The sequence below is a fragment of the Schistocerca serialis genome, chromosome 8 (genome assembly GCF_023864345.2).
Source record: "Schistocerca serialis cubense isolate TAMUIC-IGC-003099 chromosome 8, iqSchSeri2.2, whole genome shotgun sequence".
In the NCBI taxonomy this organism is placed as follows: domain Eukaryota; kingdom Metazoa; phylum Arthropoda; class Insecta; order Orthoptera; family Acrididae; genus Schistocerca; species Schistocerca serialis.
The window spans coordinates 99,383,011-99,401,832 of NC_064645.1; the positions used below are offsets into that span (position 1 = coordinate 99,383,011).

The window sequence follows — 18,822 nt, forward strand, 5'->3', positions numbered from 1 at the left end:
TTTCCCATGCTGGCTGGCTAGGTGACGAAGCGACCATATGTTGCGCGTAGTGGGGTGGGGCTCGGCGCTGGACCGTAGCAACAAGCGTTAGCCTGGGAAATATACATGACGGGAAGTACCGCCATCTTGGCGCCAAAGTCATCGATTTTGTTTATTTCTATTTAATAATTAAAGTCATTTATAACAACATGAATACTAGCTACGTTAAAATTCACACCCATTCATTAACAAATGCATATTTTAGTAAGTACGAAGTTGACGGAAATCCACGAACTGTGACGAAACTAGTAAGAGATACGGACTGCATCCCAAAGTCGGCAGTCGGCGTTAAGAGCTCTTCCTGTCTTGTTCGATGGTAACCATGCTCTCGGTTACGAGTAATTTGTGACATGAGTGTTTCATTATTGATCTAATAGGAATAAAAGTGATATTACTGCATTCTGAATGTTAATTTCGAGTAAACAGATACCCCAAAGTTGATCGACAACAGTTTCGGATAATTAGCGTCCACCGACAGAGGCATCCAATGCGCCAATGAAGAATCTGCACGGGACGACATTTACGAGAGCTGCACCGCGCACAGGTAGGAGGAAATCCGACGACACGACCCACGAAGGCGGATCATGGAAGGACCGACTTACACTCGCAAATTCCGGTTGGAAATGCTGACCAGTTATACTGTATGTCACATGTACCAACCACTACGGACTCGCGGCTAAGCTGAGTAATAACAGTATCAGTTTAGAAGCGCGGGGATCTTGCAAAATGCGTACTGAAACCTACAATTACGGATAAAGGGATATAATGCGGAAGGTTAGGACCCATGTACCATCATGTGTCATTCCCTGTTACCACTTCTTTGACAAAAATACCTCCAAAACAGGTAGGCCCTTGGCAATCACGATTTCAGTTAATTACAACAAAGACAGAGTAGGGTATCAGACCTCTATAATAGGGCAACAAAAACAGATAGTCTTGATTAATAAGAGTTTCAGCTAACCTAAACTATGAAGCAGCTCTTAATTTAATTAAAAGGAGAGCAGACAGGCCTTCAGTACTCGAAAGATTAATCATGTGATGCTACGTATGCAATATAATAAATGATATCCAAACTTGGCTTTTGTATTCACAGGTTTCCACCCTAAAACGCTCAGGGACAAGTGAATTCCAAATCCAATCAATTCATTCTCGTCGACGAGACCTACTCCAAAATAACAATTTACACCCCATCTAACAGATAATGAATCTCTCGTCACCAATCATCGCAGGATAACACAACAAAAAACTTCTAGTACCCAGTGACCCATTAAGTGCTATGCCCTGTATGCCAAACGATCAGCCCAAACTAGTCATTTCTCACGCAGCAGAGCTTAAATAGCTTAGCACGTCTTAAGTAAGCCAGCTTAACAGCACTAAATCTGCATAGACACCACTCATGATAGGGGATCAGTACACTATCCTAACGGAGCGTGGTCTACTCACATCTAAGTTATAATTAGGTGGCCGGGGAGGGGGGGGGGCCCTATTTGGTACGAGAAAATTTCTTACACTTGTACTTGAATTAAACCCAACACTGGCAAACAATATCAAAAGGCCACGCCAATTGCGCTTTATCAAATTACATCAGTTCTTCGCTCACGATGAATGTGGAAAACACATTTGCTGATATATTTCACGAGTATACATACGGTGTGTGATTCTTTCACAGGCTTTGCCGCAAATGGCGCAACCCTTAGCTTTATCGCCGTAGCGCCGGAAAAACAAGTCATAACAAGAATATCAAACACGATCTTCCATGACAAGTACACATGCGTAAAATCAGTAATTACATTCCGCCGTGGGAGTGTAAAATATCACTGAACAACACTTGTAGCAATTAACACGGCTTGCTAGTAGCTCCAAACCAGAGCCGGCCTAAGTGGCCGTGCGGTTCTAGGCGCTGCAGTCTCGAACCGCGTGACCACTACGGTCGCAGGTTCGAATCCTGCCTCGGGCATGGATGTGTGTAATGTCCTTAGGTTAGTTAGATTTAACTAGTTCTAAGTTCTAGGGAACTAATGACCTCAGAAGTTGAGTCCCATAGTGCTCAGAGCCATTTGAACCAACCCAAACTAGACACAGAATAACAACAATACCATGCGACAACGTAGGAACAACTGACGTGGGGTGCCACCAAGCAGATCTGGAGAATGTGCTGGCCAGGGCAGCAGTCGCACATTTTCTATATCAAGAAAGGCCCGTACAGGACCTGCAACATGTGGTCGTGCATTATCCTGCTGAAATGTAGGGTTTCACAAGCATCGAATGAAGGGTAGAGCCACGGGTCGTAACACATCTGAAATGTAACGTCCACTGTTCAAAGTGCCGTCAGTGCGAACAAGAGGTGGCCGAGACGTGTAACCAGTGGCACCCCATACCATCACGCCGGGTGATACGCCAGTATGGCGATGACGAATACACGCTTCCAACGTGCGTTCACCACGATTTGCCATTCGTGCACACAGGTTCGTCGTTGAGTACACCATAGCAGGTGCTCCTGTCTGTGATGCAGCGTCAAGGGTAACCGCAGCCATGGTCTCCGAGCTGTTAGTCCATGCTGCTGCAAATTTCGTCGAACTGTTCGTGCAGATGGTTGTTTTCTTGCAAACGTCCCCATCAGTTGACTCATGGATCGAGACGTGGCTGCACGATCCGTTAAGCCATGTGGATAAGATGCCTGTCATCTCGACTGCTAGTGATACGAGGCCGTTGGGAGCCAGCACGGCGTTCCGTATTACCCTCCTGAACCCACCGATTCAATATTCTGCTAACCGTCATTGGATCTCGACCAACGCGAGCAGCAATGTCGCGATACGATAAACCGCAATCGCGAAAGGCTAAAATCCGACCTTTATCAAAGTCGGAAACGTGATGGTACGCATTTCTCCTCCTTACACGAGGCATGACAACAATGTTTCACCAGGCAACACCGGTCAACTGCTGTTTGTGTATGAGAAATCGGTTGGAAACTTTCCTCATGTCAGCACGTTATAGGTGTCGCCACCTGCGCCAACCTTGTGTGAAGGCTCTGAAAAGCTAATCATTTGCATATCACAGCACTTCTTCCTGTCGGTTAAATTTCGCGCCTGTAGCACGTCATCTTCGTGGTGTAGCAATTTTAATGGCCAGTAGTGTATATGGAAAAATAGGCACATAGGAAAAGATACAAAGGAAAGAATATACTACAGAATTGAGACCAATGATGACATACACAGATGAGACAAGACTGGAAACATGAAAAGGAAATGAGTTTTGAAAACCACGGAAATGACAATACTACGAAGGACTACAGGGAAAACATTGCGAGATAGCATTAGGGAAATCTGTAAAGCTGAATCCATTTATGAGTGGGTACATAAGAAAAGGCATGAATGGAACCAACACATGGATAGGCTGATGAACGGAAGGTTCAGAAAATCTTAAGAAATAAATTTCCAGTCTATAAAAGAAATATTGGCCGTCCAAGGTAAAGACGGAGCGACAACCTCGCGGTAGACTGCGAAATCCTGAAGGAAAGAGGCCTTAGTCTACGAAGAAAGGAAGACGACGGAAATGATGACAGACCCTTCAACAAATACTCTTGCCGCGAACAGTATCCTGCTAAGCCTGGATGAAGGGCAACAGGCAGATGCCGTATTTATAAATTTCCGCTAAGCGTTCCTTTCCGTGCTTCCAGCAGTATGCGAAATACGTTCTCAGATATAATCACAGTGAATTGTGACAGAAGAAGAATATTATGTTATGAAAAGGGCCATCATGGAACGTAATAAGTGCAAACACAACGCTTGGCAACAACACACTCTTTAAACAGTTCAGAGAACTGATGACACGAGACACGGGACAGAAATAACTCACACGCTTCAAAACCTTCTAGCGATACGTGATACGTCTTGCGACACACGCAAACAGCAAGGTGGCGTTATTTTTTAATTACTGCGAAGTAATGAGTAATATTTTTCTGTGTTTTTAGAGGAACTACAAACCAACCAACTAACGTAAATGTATGGCAGACTACGATACAACCTGGTGCCCACCGAAATTGTATTCATAAAACTTCCGCAATTGCAAATAGTATACCATAGAAGAATGTAAGTCCACATTTTCATATTTGATAATAACAGTCGCTCATACAATTGCAGATGACATGTTGTATGCAGAAAAAACGGCAGCAAGCATAGAAATTACGCAGCGATTAAAAAGTAAATTGGTACTCTAAAACAATTCATACAATGCAGTATCTGGAAGCAAACGGTATAAATGGAGTAACATTTTTCGTAATGTTTTATAACTAATTTTTCTTGTTTTAGAATAAAGAAACCCACTAACAAATGTTATATTTCGGGGAAAAAATTAAACAAAAGTGTTTCGCATCGACGCGGACACACTATCCCATATTGCTCTCAGACATGTGAGTAGCTCGAAGACTTCATAAGTAATAGAACGCAGTATACGTTGTGAACTAAATAAATTTTCAACTCCCAAGATCCCTAAAATCATTTAAACGTATACAGGTTGTTTCCGTAAGAGCGTGCATAAATGTAAGAGGACATAGAAAATGCTCCACTCAACAGTGTGAAGTAGGGAACATGGGTCAGAGAAGCCAGCTTAATGAAATATGGAAGTAAACTTGTCCACCGCTTTGTCTAGTAGCTTATTTACAACTAACATGAGTACAAATTTACACGTATTGCGCTGCTTATTTACATGTACATTCTTTATTTCCTGCAAGGACAAAAGGACGACGAACCTGATTACTAGGTAGTAATGATGCAGGATCTGTTTACTGTACTTCTCCGTAAGGTGGCTCTGTTGTACCGTGTTTACATTTTCCCGTGACAGCATGTGCCATGCATCAACGACAGACCCACTCAACGTGGCGGTGCACCACCTGTGTGGATGTTCGCAACCATCTGAATGCTGTATTACCTGGTCTCTGGATTGGAAGGGTAGGTCCTATTCCATGGCCTGCGAGGTCACCTGGCCCGAATCCCCTTGATTGTTTCCTGTGGGAACACAGAAAGTCACTTGTGTGTGAGAGCGCAGTGGATACGGAGATGTGATTAGTCGCCAGAACTGTAGCTGCCTGTGATGTGATTCGAGACACACCGGGGATATTTGTCAGGGTGCATCAGAAACTTGTTCGTCGATGTCCTGCTTGCATTGGGGTTGATGTCCGTCAGTTTCAACAGATTTTTTTAAGATACAGTACAAATGGTACGTCCATTGTGTCAATGACGGTATTTACAGTTAACAGTAGCTAATGTAAATAAAAAAGTACACAGTAGTGTGATTTTATTCCTGTTCTCTCCTTAAGCTGACTTCTCCGACCCCAAGTTCCCTACCTCAAATCGTTCAGTGGAGCATCCTCTGTGTCCTGTTAAACTGTTGCACGCTTTTACGGAAACGCCCTGTAGATTACTGATTTCGGCAGTTCTCTGCCTGCAAAAGATGGGCCAATCCTCTGCAGATCCGAAGATTGCAACCGAGAATTGCCGAAAATGATAATCAGTATGATTAAATGATTTTAGCGATTTGGACAGTTAAAAATTTATTCATAAAACTGTACATTGCCCCCCATGCTGCCGACGTCAGAAATGTATAGCAGTACGTTGACCCTGATGGCGGTCATCAGTAACAAGGGTATAGTCAAGAGTGCCTCAGGGAAGTATGATAGGATCGCTGTGTACATCTACGTACATAAAATGATGTGACGGATACGGTGTGGAGCATCTGAGACTTTTCACTGACTACGCTGTAGCATACGGGAAATGAGTGGTCGGAACATACAATACAACTCGACTCAGACAGAATTTCTATATGGTGTGATACTTTGCAGCATTCTCTAAATGTATAAAAATGTAAGTTAATGCAAATGAGTAGGTAAAACAATCCTTTAAAATTCGGATATCGTGGTAATAGTGAGCTGGTTGAAACAGTCACGCCGATTAAATAGCTTGGCTTAACATTGTAAAACGAAATTAAACTGTGCGAGGGAGTAAGGTCGGTTGCTCAGATGACGGATGTTCAGTTGCTGCTAATCGAAAGATTTGTAGAAAAGTTTGACTCACTTAGAAAGAAGACCACGTATAGCACGCCAGTGCGCCTATTCGTGAGTCCTAGACATCCATTTGGGATCGCCACCTAGTCGGATTAAAGGAAGACATCGAAGCAATTCAGAGGCCTGCTGCTAGATTTGTTACTGGTACATTCGATCAACAGGCGAGTGTTAAAGAAATTCTGAAATGGAAATCCGTGGTAAGAAGACTACGTTCTTTTCGCGAAATACTATTGAGAAAATTTAGGAACTGGCATTTGCGGCAGACTGCAAAACGGTTCGACTGCCGCCATAGTACATTTCGCGCGAGGACAGCCAAGACGAGACTGGAGATATTAAGAGTGGTGACGAAGCATAGAGACATTCATTTTTCCCTCGCTCCGTTTGCGTGTGGAACAGGGAAGTGAATAAGTGGTACTGACACAAGAAACCCTCCGTTAGGAAGCGTATGGTGGTTCAAATGGCTCTGAGCACTATGGGACTTAACATCTGAGGTCACCAGTCCCCTAGAACTTAGAACTACTTAAACCTAACTAACCTAAGGACATCACACATATCCATGCCCGTGGCAGGATTCGAACCTGCGACCGTAGCGGTCACGCGGTTCCAGACTGAAGTGCCTAGAACCGCTCGGCCACATGGCCGGCCGCGTATGGTGGCTTGAGGACTATGCCCGCAGATGTAGGTGAAATCTACCCATCAGAAAGCTTTTGCTGAACATGAAAGACGTTCTTGTTGCAACAACATCCAAAGATGATGTTACTGTGCCGGATACAAGTCTTACTCATTGGCGTCCGTACGAGACGTTGCCCTCACACATATAACTTTTTGCTCCGTTGGGAGGATTTGTACAGTTTTAACGTATGCGGCGTATACGACTCCCTCCATCGTAAAACAAAGGAGTTCGTTTTGTACTCTAATTAGAGGACAACAATAGGTTTATGTGGGAACCTGCCCTCTATTTTACTGGACAAAATGACGAGAGTGGGGCACCCACTAAGTTCTTGTGTGAAGGTTTTAGTGTTTTTCAGTGTGTCTAGCTCATCTTTTATTCGTGCAGTCATCAGCCCCTCTGCTATGTAATGGATATACGTGCACATATTTTTATATGCGGTCCCTTAATATGAAGACACATCAGTTTCTTGGTTGTTTTTCTCTCACAAACACGTCCCATAGTTTACCACGTGATGTTTTCTGAATTGCTTCACTAAGTGCACTATGCCTGTCAGTACAGACTAACCGTTTTGTGTCCAAAGTGTCCACAGTTCTGCTAGCTGATATTTTGTCTATGGTCGTAACTGCTCCACTAAGCGGACTACGGCCGTCAGTATAGGTTAACCATTTTGAGTCCAGAGCGTCCACACTTAAACACCTGACCTGCTGCCCAGCGAAAAACAAGCAATAATGGCTTGCTCTTGCCCATATATTAGATGGGTGCAGAAGTACGTAGCTTTTTTTTTATTTTGCATGTTGATATTCCGGTTTCTATGGGCTTATTTATCGATTGCCATTTTCTATTTTCAGTTCACTGTTGCTATTTGAGTTTACTTATCGGTTCAAATGGCTCTGAGCACTATGGGACTTTACATCTGAGGTCATCAGTCCCCTAGAACTTAGAACTACTTAAACCAAACTAACCTAACATCACACACACCCATGCCCGAGGCAGGATTCGAACCTGCGACCGTAGCGGCCGCGCGGTTCCAGACTGTAGCGCCTAGAACCGCTCGACCACCCCGGCCGACGAGTTTACTTATTGTATGTTGTCATTTGGAGATAGCGATTGGCACTGTGGACGCTAGAAAATGGAGTAGCCAGTGGAGAAACCGGAACACTTCATGCATATGTTCTTCAGTGTTGTTGGGTCGAGGAGTGACAGCAGCGGAGGCAGCCAGAACCATTTGCGCCGTGTGTGGGAATAGTGCCACTGAACAGAGCACGTCGAGAAAAAGATTTTCTCGTTTTAAGGAGGGTTGTTTGACATTAGTGACTCTCCACGCTTAGGGAGACCTTTGGAGTTTGATGAAGATCGTTTTATCGCATTAATCTGTTTTGTATGAGGCGGAACTATGGGTCTCATGGAAAAAGGGTGACCCGGCTGAGTCAGCAATTTCACTGTTAGTCTGATCACTAGCTGTGGCCATTAATTGCACGCGTTGATCACGTAGGCTGACGTGAGGATCAATGAACTATACTTGACGGGATGTATCTGGAACATCGTAGGTGATTCGCAAGTTAGTAGACAGGAATACAATTAAATACTTAGCTTTACTGCAGCATCAGCGGTGAACGTCAATCTTGACTTTGTACAATAATATTCACAAGTGCAGTTATAGACTGAATTGCGAATATTTCTTTACAATTCTGATTGCTTCGCACATATAGATCAATTGTCAATGCACAAATTGTATGTGGCGCCTGGCTAGGTCGTAGCTACTGACTCAGCTGAAGGCTATGCTAACTAGCGTCTCTGCAAATGAGATCTCTGAAGCTTTAACGAGTCAACCATTCCTATTGAAGACGGCTGTAGAACTGGCCAGTGCGCTAGCTTGTCTCTTACGATCAGCCGAGTTGGGGGCGCTCGGTCTGCTAGCGTCGACAGTGGAGACTCGCGGGTCCGATGTGTAGAGACGGATCGCGGCCGATTTGAAGCCTACACCACATAATCCACAACCATACGCGTTAGCGTACTCCAGAACTGGCGAATGTGATAAACTGTGATCATTTCACAATCGTGCGACATTTGCATATAATGGAAAAAATTCAGAAATCATCATTAATTGGCCCGTGAACAATACCGAATATTCGTATACTGCATCATGAATTACTCTAGTACAGCGAAAAGTAAGGAATGGTTTAGCCCAAACAAAGCAGCAATGCCCCGTGCAAAGATCTGAGAGCATCCGCGAAAGATAGTGTTACGCATCTGCTGGAACAGCGACGATGTGTTGTACTACGAATTGCTTCCTAACGTCATTTGTTGTCAACTTCTGAGCCGTCGAGCAGATGCAATCCAAGAACAATGACTACGAAGACTATGTGAAATGCTATTCTCCGACAGCTTCCGATCGCATTTCGGTAGAGTGACAAGAAACACTATACAGGGAAGTTATTCAGCGCCTACCTTATTCACCTGCTCTTGCGCCCTCAGATATTCACCTTTTCCGCTCTCCATCAAACAACTTTCAAGGAACTTCCTTTCCGTATGAAAATGCGCTCCGAACGTGGCTCGACGAGTTCTTCGCCTCAGAACAAAGCGATTTCTACGGTCGCGGAATCGAAAAGTTTCCCCAGCGCTCGCAGATTGTTGTAAATAGTGAACGAGAACACATTACTAATCTCTAAAGTCTCTGTTACCTGTATCAGTTGCGTGTGTTAAATTTATGGAAAAACCGCTACGAATTTATGCACCAACCTAAATACTTGCAGATACTAACAGCCCAAGGACATATGACTTGTAATAGCTATAATTATTAGTCTACAAATGACGTACATACTAATGTAATGTTGTTACTACCCCTTCCTCAGTCCTCACGAGGGTGAGTCAAATGAAAACCTTAAATTTGTAATAACAAATCGAAATTTTTCACCGTTATCCTGTACGTTGGTAAGCGTGCTACAAACAGCGTGAAGAATGTACTGTAGGTGGCAGCATAGTGCAGATGCACACATACCACCGCAGTATCAGTATAAAGATGGCAGTCCCACTTGCGACTTGCACCGGGGAAGAACAGCGTTCTGTTACTCGGTTTTTGCGTAGTGAAGGTGTGAAACCTACTGAAATTCATCGACGAATGAAGGTTCAGTACGGTGATGCATTTTTGTCACAGCAGCATTTCTACGAATGGAGTAGGAAGTTCGGAAATGGTGTGACTTCAGTGGAAGATGCTCCTCGTCCAGGTCAGGTACAACGAGTTGTGACTCCACAGAACATTGCAGCAGTTGAAGCCATAGTGAAGGAAAACCACAGAGTGACACTGAATGACATTGCAACATGATTACAGATTAGTCAGGGGTTGCGCAACACATTGTGCATGATGTGCTCCAGTTTCACAAAGTATCTGCAAGATGGGTGCCACGGCAACTGATTCGTGAAATGAGAGAACGTCGTGTTGATGCCTGTGAAGAACTTCTTCGGCGCTTTGAACGAGAAGGGGATGGATTCCTTGCAAGAATCGTTACTGGGGACGAAACTTGGGTTCACATCCACCAACAGGAAACGAGCAGAGCGAGCAAACCAGAACTTGCCCCAAGTGATTCCCTTATGTTTAGACCACTCAAAGACGCAATGGGAGGAAGGAAGTTCCGTTGTGATGAAGAGGTACGCCACGCGGTGCATGAGTTTTTGCGCGGACTACCAAAAGAATTTTTTTCTAAAGAAATTTATGCATTTTGTAAGCGCTGTTGGACTTGCAATGTGCGTGGGGGAGATTATGTTGAAAATTGATACAGCTTTGTACCACTTCTTCACAATAAATAATATTTAAAAAATTTTTAAGATTTTCATTTGACTCACCCTCGTAGAAATAGCGGCACTCATACCTGTTACTCTCTGTATATGGTTCAGAGTGTCTTACCTCTTTTAATTACGTGTTTTAGAATTAATTATTCAGTTTTAGTGTGTGTGAGAGTGTGATCTTGATTTTTATAGATGTGCCAAATGCGGCACTATTTGGCCTAGAACTCAGGCTGGCGATAATTCCTGTCCATGATCGCTGGGCAGCGTAGCATGCAGTCTCTGTTTGAGGAAGCAGTTATCTGTCTGCACGTGGTATTGAGAATTCGAGCTGTAAGCGGAACTACAAGTGTGGACGGTGCTAGTCAGCTGGCCTTAGAAGCTTGGCTGCAAGATGATAGCGGCCTTGTTGATGAGAGTCGTCCGAACGCATGCACCGGAATCTTTGGCTCATGGATACTGGCCGTAGTCTGTTGGTTTCATGTCAGACCGACAGGATTACGCTGTGTACGTGACATGTATGCAAATGGTTCAAATGGCTCTGAGCACTATGGGACTTAACATCTGAGGTCATCAGTCCCCTAGCACTTAGAACTACTTAAACCTACCTAACCTAAGGACATCACACACATCCATGCCCGAGGCAGGATTCGAACCTGCGACCGTAGCGGTCTCGCGGTTCCAGACTGAAGCGCCTAGAGCCTCACGGCCATCATGTATACAGCTATCTCTGTCAAGTATCATGATATACTTAACAGGTGAAACTTCCTGGCAGATTAAAACTGTGTGCCCGACCGAGACTCGAACTCGGGACCTTTGCTGTGAGTACCGAACGTGAGTAGTGCTTCGGTAGCTCAGATGGGCAGTCTGCTTTCGGCCGGTGAGCGGCGAGGACGTCTTGTTAACGTCCCGTCCGCAGAGTCGCGGTCCCGTCCGCAGAGTCGCGAGCGCGCGTAGTTTGTTTACTTCCTCGCCGCAGCTAATACTCGCGTCCGTTAACACTGAGTCGCCATGGCTCATTCGTACAGAAAAGCTACCATCAAAATCAGCTTCCAGCCCGACTACGCACGACCACGAGCCTTTGAAGTCGAACGATTCATCCGTGACGAAGTTCAAATACCAACACAGCACATCATCGGTATCCACCTATCCATCACAAGCAGCCTCGTTTACGTCAAGATGGTCGATGACGAGTTATGTCACGCAGTTGTGAACAGATGCGCGAACATTCTCAAGTTCAAACACTCCGATGGTCACATCGGAGAGGTTACTGTTGACCATGCTGGACTAGGATTACGCACACTAAGAGTCTTCGAACTCCCTTTCGAAGTACCACCGGACGTCGTTACCTCAGCTTTCCGCCCTTATAGGACGGTAATTAGCCACGTGGCCGAAAAATGGAACACCTTCGAGACGTACCAAGTCCTCAACGGCGTCCGACAAGTGAAAATTGAATTAAAGAAACATGTGCCGTCCTACTTAGTCATAGGTGGCTGTCGAGCAATAATAATGTACGACGGCCAACCTCGTACTTGTTCTGGTTGCGGCCAGGAGGGTCATGTGCGCTCGGCGTGTATTCAACGTCGGGTTACATAACTTTCATTGCATGACACGACACCACCTCCTACGCTCACGGCCCTCCCCCTCAATTACGCAGAGGTGACACGATCGACCGTCATGACAGACGACAACCCCCCCGGAAGACAGGAAGCGTTAAAATGCGCACGTGTCGCCGGTCCTGGATTGACCAACACCATTACTGTGTCTGCAGGGGTTGAAGAACGCCGCCCATCTACTCCACATGAAGATTCGGACGAGAGAATGGAACACGACGCTAGGGTTGTACCGACCTCTGCCTTTCTTCCTGAGGGGGATGCTATACGGGAACCACAATCTCTTTCGGACACAGAAACCCACGTCCGCAAACAAAGGTCACCGAGAAAACATAAAAAGCGACGTCGCACACCCTCAGACGATTGTCTCCAGCGGACGTCTTCTCCAGTTGACGACCGCACGGCCGACGAAACGACGAGGAGAATGGATGACACGAGATCGCCCTCACCTGTCACTTTGTCTGATTTTGACAAACCCGATTCCGCTCCCTCGAACAAACGGATGGTCAGCACAGCGCCCGCCGTTGGTACACAATCGGAAACAACTGCGGATTCACCCTTAGTCACTCAGCCCACAAGTGTTCTACCGCATCCACCGTTAACTTACCGACCTTGGGCGGATGACATTGAAGACGATTCTACGGCCGCTGTGGTGGATGAGGAGAGGGGTCTATCCTCCCACACCTCGGCCCCTCCCGAGTAGCAACAGACGACGGCGCGGACGCGGCCAGCAGATCACAGGCCCCACCTTTTACGGTGACACCGACGGCAGCCCCCACCTCAGAAGACGATCTGCAAACCTATCGCTTAACGACCATCAACATTAACACCATTCGGACACGTACGAAGTTGTCGCTGCTCCAAGACATGCTCAATGCAGCAGACGTTGACATTGTCTTTCTCCTAGAAGTCTTCGTCGCCGATTTCCCGGGTATGTATGGTTATACGGCTCATGTGTCCCACGCCTCGCCAACTAACAGTGGAGTCGCCATTCTCCTCAGAGAGGGCCTCGAGGCGGACGGAGTCCGATATCTCCCCGACGCTAGAGGAATGGCCGTAACGGTGCAAGGCGTCCGGTTTATCAATGTGTACGCCCCTTCCGGTACGAATCGCCGTCGTGACCGATCGCTCTTCTTCGCAGAAGGAATAGCACCGCTTTTTCAGGGCAGGCACGATGACTTGTATTAGGGGGCGATTTCAATTGCACCCAAGCACCTAAAGATCAGCTGCCACGCCATTCACCGTGCCCCGAACTTGGGACACTCATCGGCGATCTCCAGCTAGTAGATACATGGGAACATTTCCGAGGAAATAGACCGGGATACACCCATTTTACGAGTCACTCGTCTAGTCGCATCGATAGGATTTACGTCTCCCGTTCTCTCGCGGCAACGGTGAGGGACGCGGAGGTGTGGCCAGTAGCCTTTTCTGATCACGAGGCCTATATATGTGCCGCCACCCTTCGTCGCCAACGGGTGTGGCGCAGCCGACATCCCTGGAAATTAAACCTTGCTCATCTCGCTTCTCCGGATTGTCGACGCGCCATCGAAGACACGTGGAGTTTGTGCGTCCGCCGCCTCCCAACGTATCCTACGTCGATTAGTTGGTGGTTAACCTGCGCCAAGCCGGCCCTACGGCGAACCTTTAATACGTATGGTCGTGAGACTGCTGCTTGAAGGCGGCAGACCCTTGATTTTTATTTCACCGTCCTTCGCGAATGCGCCTCCTTGCCACCCACACCGGAACGACAGCTGACAGTTCAGCGTGCGAAAGCACAGATCGTAGCCCATATGCGCCGACACCTCGAAGGGGCGATCGTCCGAGCGCGGACACAAGACAGACTCGCAACGGAACGACCCACCATGTACCACGTCATCCGAGAACGTACACTGCGAAGACGGGCGCTGATACATGCCATCACCACTGAGGACGGCCATCATCACACCACACAACGCGATATTGCTGCAGCCTTCTTCGACCATTACGCACGACTTTATTCTGCTCAATGTTCCGACCCGACGACGGTGACAGCAGTCTCACAACTGGTTTACGGCATTGTCCCACAGGATTTACAAACTGAATTATTGAACGACATTACAGAAGACGAAGTTATTGACGCCATCGGTAAAGGAGCGGCGAATAAGTCTCCTGGCCCCGACGGGCTCCCTGTGGAGTTTTATAGAGCTTTCCAGTATTTACTGGCTCCCAAGTTAACAGACATCTGTCGGGAGCTTATGTCCCCCGCGGTGCCGCTCCCTGCGACCTTCGTAGAAGGAATAATTATACCGGTTCACAAGCCTAAAAGTGGGGCTCGAATACAAGATAACCGCCCGCTAACACTCGTCAACTGCGACATGAAGATATTCACCAGACTATTAGCAAACCGTCTACGACCGATCCTACCTTACGTCATCTCGCCAGGTCAGACTTCCCTAGGGGATATCAACAACATCCACACAGCACTGTGTCGATACCGTGACTTAATAGCCCTAGCCAGGGCACGCCGCATCCCGGGAGCGCTGGCATCACTAGATTTTAGCCAAGCTTTTGATCGAGTGGATCACGCGTACCTAACGTCCGTTCTCCAGCACATGCAGTACCCACAGCAATTCACAGACGTCGTGATGCGCCTACTCCGAGGGGCGACTTCCAAAGTGCTCGTTAACGGGCGTCTCTCGCAGTCCGTCCCGATTTTCCGCTCCGTCCGTCAAGGCTGCCCCTTGTCGACGTTACTATATGCTCTGGCACTGGAACCGCTCCTCTGTGGTCTCCGTCAACGCCTCACCGGTCTTACCCTACGTGACGTCACATTTCGCTGTACAGCATATGCAGACGACCTGGTTCTCGTGTTCCGCAATCGCGACGATGTCAACAGAGCACTAGAATGGATTACCACGTACGGTGTGGCTTCCGGCAGCTGTCTCAACGTCGCCAAATCGGTCGCCATGGCCATAGGAGACGGGTTGACCCCAGCGTGTGTCGAACCCCTACAGCTTCGTGGCACTATCAAATGTCTCTGAATAGAGTTTCACGACGACATACGGCGCACCGCGGCTCTTAACTACCGCCGCTTATTACAACAAATTCGGGTACAGATCTTCAACCTTCGTCTGCGGACCCTAGACATTCTCCAAAGGACACACTTCGTCAATGTTTACCTCGCATCGCGCCTTCCACACATAGCGCGTGTTCTCCCAATACCGTTACTGATGGCTCGACGTCTATTAGCGGCATTCGGAGCCTACGTCAGTACAGGCATGCTCTTCAAAGTCAGTTATGAGTCACTGACCCTTCCCCCAGAAAGGGGAGGTCTTGGTCTAGTCCATGTCCACGACAGAGCTGTGGCCCTGTATGTCAGCTCACACATCAAGCTGTGGCGCCACCACCCGGAAAGTTTGACAGGTTTGCTGTTGGAGTCCTTAGCTCCGCCCTCCATTATGCCCCCACTGACGACGCAAGACGTATCCCCACCCTTCTACTACTTCGGGAACTTTTACATTGAACACAGCTATGTCGTATCGCAGTACCACCGACGAAACAGGCGTCGGCGCGGGATATATATCATGTCCTACAGCAGAGGCGCCCACCCAACATCGTGGAGACCAAAAGCCCTCAGGTTAATTGGAAGGTGGTGTGGAAGACGATTCACGCGATTCCACTGGACACAGCCGTCCGATCCACATGGTACATCACAGTCAATGGTAAACAGATCACCCGATCACTCCTGCACAAGATAAACATGGCGGAATCGCCTCTCTGCGTAGACTGCGGGATACCAGACACGGACGAACACCGTCTCACATGTGGCGCGGCAGAAGACGTATGGCGCTTGGTGCGACAAATTTTGTCGTATTTTCTACGAGTGGCTCCGGAACACATTACACCTCGGTTTCTACTATTTCCGGATCAACAGTATTTCCCGCGCGCCAAGACCAACGCTGTCACGTGGATCCGTGCGCATGCGGTACACTACTTATTTCACGATGGACCCACAGATGTATTAGACTTTTGGAACTACCTACAAGAACGTCATTGCAAGATCGTACGGAACCCAAAATACAGACAGTATTTTTCTAATTACTTAGGGAGTGCCCTACGCGACCCTCCACGCAGCTGGATCATCAACAGGTAGGAGAAGATACCCATTGAGTGAGCTGACAAGACTAAGTTCGATTCTCGGTGGAACAACATGATATACGTGAAGACGTACCTGGATGATGAAGCGTAAGGAGAGTAGCGACACACCCTTCTGCGTCCTGTATGAAGCCCATTTTTTTTTTGTTTTCCCCATATACATTACCTCGGTGTAGGAACGTGCCGAGATATTGTTTTCTTTTTCTCAGAGCACGATGCGGTGCTAGATACATTTATTTTTCTTGTGGTATAAAGTAAAACCACATTAAGAATGTATTAAAAACAGTAAATAAAAATAAATAAATAAATAATAATTCCCACAAAAGATTTCCCCTTCCCATCCCTGATTCCTTGACGGACGAGGGGGACACTGCGACTAGGCCTCGGGTTACGACCCCTGATCGCTCTGCCTTCCCCGCCCTCCCCCACCTCCTTAAAAAAAAAAAAATAAAAAATAAAAAGATGGTAGAGCACTTGCCCGCGGAAGGCAAAGGTCCCGAGTTCGAGTTCGACTCTCGGTCGGGCACACAGTTTTAATCTGCCAGGAAGTTTCATATCAGCGCACACTCCGCTGCAGAGTGAAAATCTCATTCTACTTAACAGGTACTGTAATCTAGGGCTTGCTAAACGCCGTATTTTCTAATTACCACCTACAAACAATGCTTCGTTAGACGGTGTGATGTTGAGGTAGATGCTGCAGTGCACACACATCCTACACCGTGTGTATGCTATCAGTTAGGCAGTAGGACATGTTTTTGAAATGTATATGTATTAATTAAAGAGGGATCTTACTCTGGTCGTGTGCACAATGAGAAGCTCAAGTTATTGACAGAACAAGGCATGGATATTTCCTGTTTCTAATACTGAATTATATCCCGATAATCTCTGTGCTATTTACTCATGTATGAATGCATATCGCAGTTTATTCAAACAACTGAAAACTAACGGTCATTTAAAAGCGATCCAATTGTTCTTAATTGTTACTTCATTATTATAGTAAGGATTTGACCTTTCCTACTGAATCTATTTCTGAAGCTTCGTTGCAACGGCTTATTTTATTATCCTGCTCTCTTTCTTATTTCCTGAATATATCCGAACAGAAACAAGGCCACGGGAGTAGACAACATTCCATTAGAACCACTGATAGCCTTGGAAGAGTCAGCCCTGACAAAACTATACCATTTGGTGAGCAAGATGTATGAGACAGGCGAAATACCCTCAGACTTCAATATAATAATCCCAATCCCAAAGAAAGCAGGTGTTGACACATGTGAAAATTACCGAACTATAAGTTTAATAAGCCACGGCTGCAAAATACTAACATGAATTCTTTACAGACGAATGGAAAAACTGGTAGAAAAAATGTTCAAATGTGCATGAAATCCTATGGGACTTAACTGTCGAGGTCATCAGTCCCTAAGCTTACACACTACTTAACCTAAATTATCCTAAGGACAAACAGACACACCCATGCCCGAGGGAGGACTCGAACCTCCGCCAGGAGGTAGAATCCGACCTCAGGGAAGATCAGTTTGGATTCCGTAGAAATGTTGGAACACTTGAGGCAATACTGACCCTACGACTTATCTTGGAAGCTAGATTAAGAAAAGGCAAACCTGCGTTTCTAGCATTTGTAGACTTAGAGAAAGCTTTTGACAATGTTGACTGGAATACTCTCTTTCAAACTGTGAAGGTGGCAGGGGTAAAATACAGTGAACGAAAGGCTATTTACAATTTGTACAGAAACCTGATGGCAGTTGTAAGAGTCATGGGGCATCAAAGGGAAGCAGTGGTTGGGAAGGGAGTGAGACAGGGTTGTAGCCTCTCCCCGATGTTATTCAATCTGTATATTGAGCAAGCAGTAAAGGAAACAAAAGAAAAATTTTTGAATAGGAATTAAAATCCATGAAGAAAAATTAAAACTTTGAGGTTCGCCGATGACATTGTAATTCTATCAGAGACAGCAAAGGACTTGGAAGAGCAGTTGAACGGAATGGACAGCGTCATGAAAGGAGGGTATAAGATGAACATCAACAAAAGCAAAACGAGGATAATTTAGTCGAATTAAATCGGGTGACGCTGCAGGAATTAGATTAGGAAATGAGACGCTTAAAGTAGTAAATGAGTTTTGCTATTTGGGGAGCAAAATAACTGATGATGGTCGAAGTAGAGAGGACATAAAATATTGACTGGCAATGGCAAGGAAATCGTTTCTGAAGAAGAGAAATTTGTTAACATCGAGTATAGATTTAAGTGTCAGGAAGTTTTTTCTGAAAGGATTTGTATGGAGTGTAGCCATGTATGGAAGTGAAACGTGGACGATAAATAGTTTAGACAAAAAGAGAATAGAAGCTTTCGAAATGTGGCGCTACAGAAGGATGCTGAAGATTGGATGGGTAGATCACATAACTAAGGAGGAGGTGTTGAATAGAATTGGGGAGAAGAGAAATTTGTGGCACAACTTGACTAGAAGAAGGGATCGGTTGGTAGGACATGTTCTCAGGCATCAAGGGATCACCAATTTA

The 18,822-nt window shown here is 46.2% G+C and overlaps 1 protein-coding gene across 1 annotated transcript in view; it reads right to left on the reverse strand.

Moving 5' to 3' along the window:
• The window catches only part of LOC126416851 (uncharacterized), a 1,707,974-nt gene that overhangs the window by 202,535 nt on the left and 1,486,617 nt on the right, over nt 1–18,822 (reverse strand). The window lies entirely within an intron of this gene.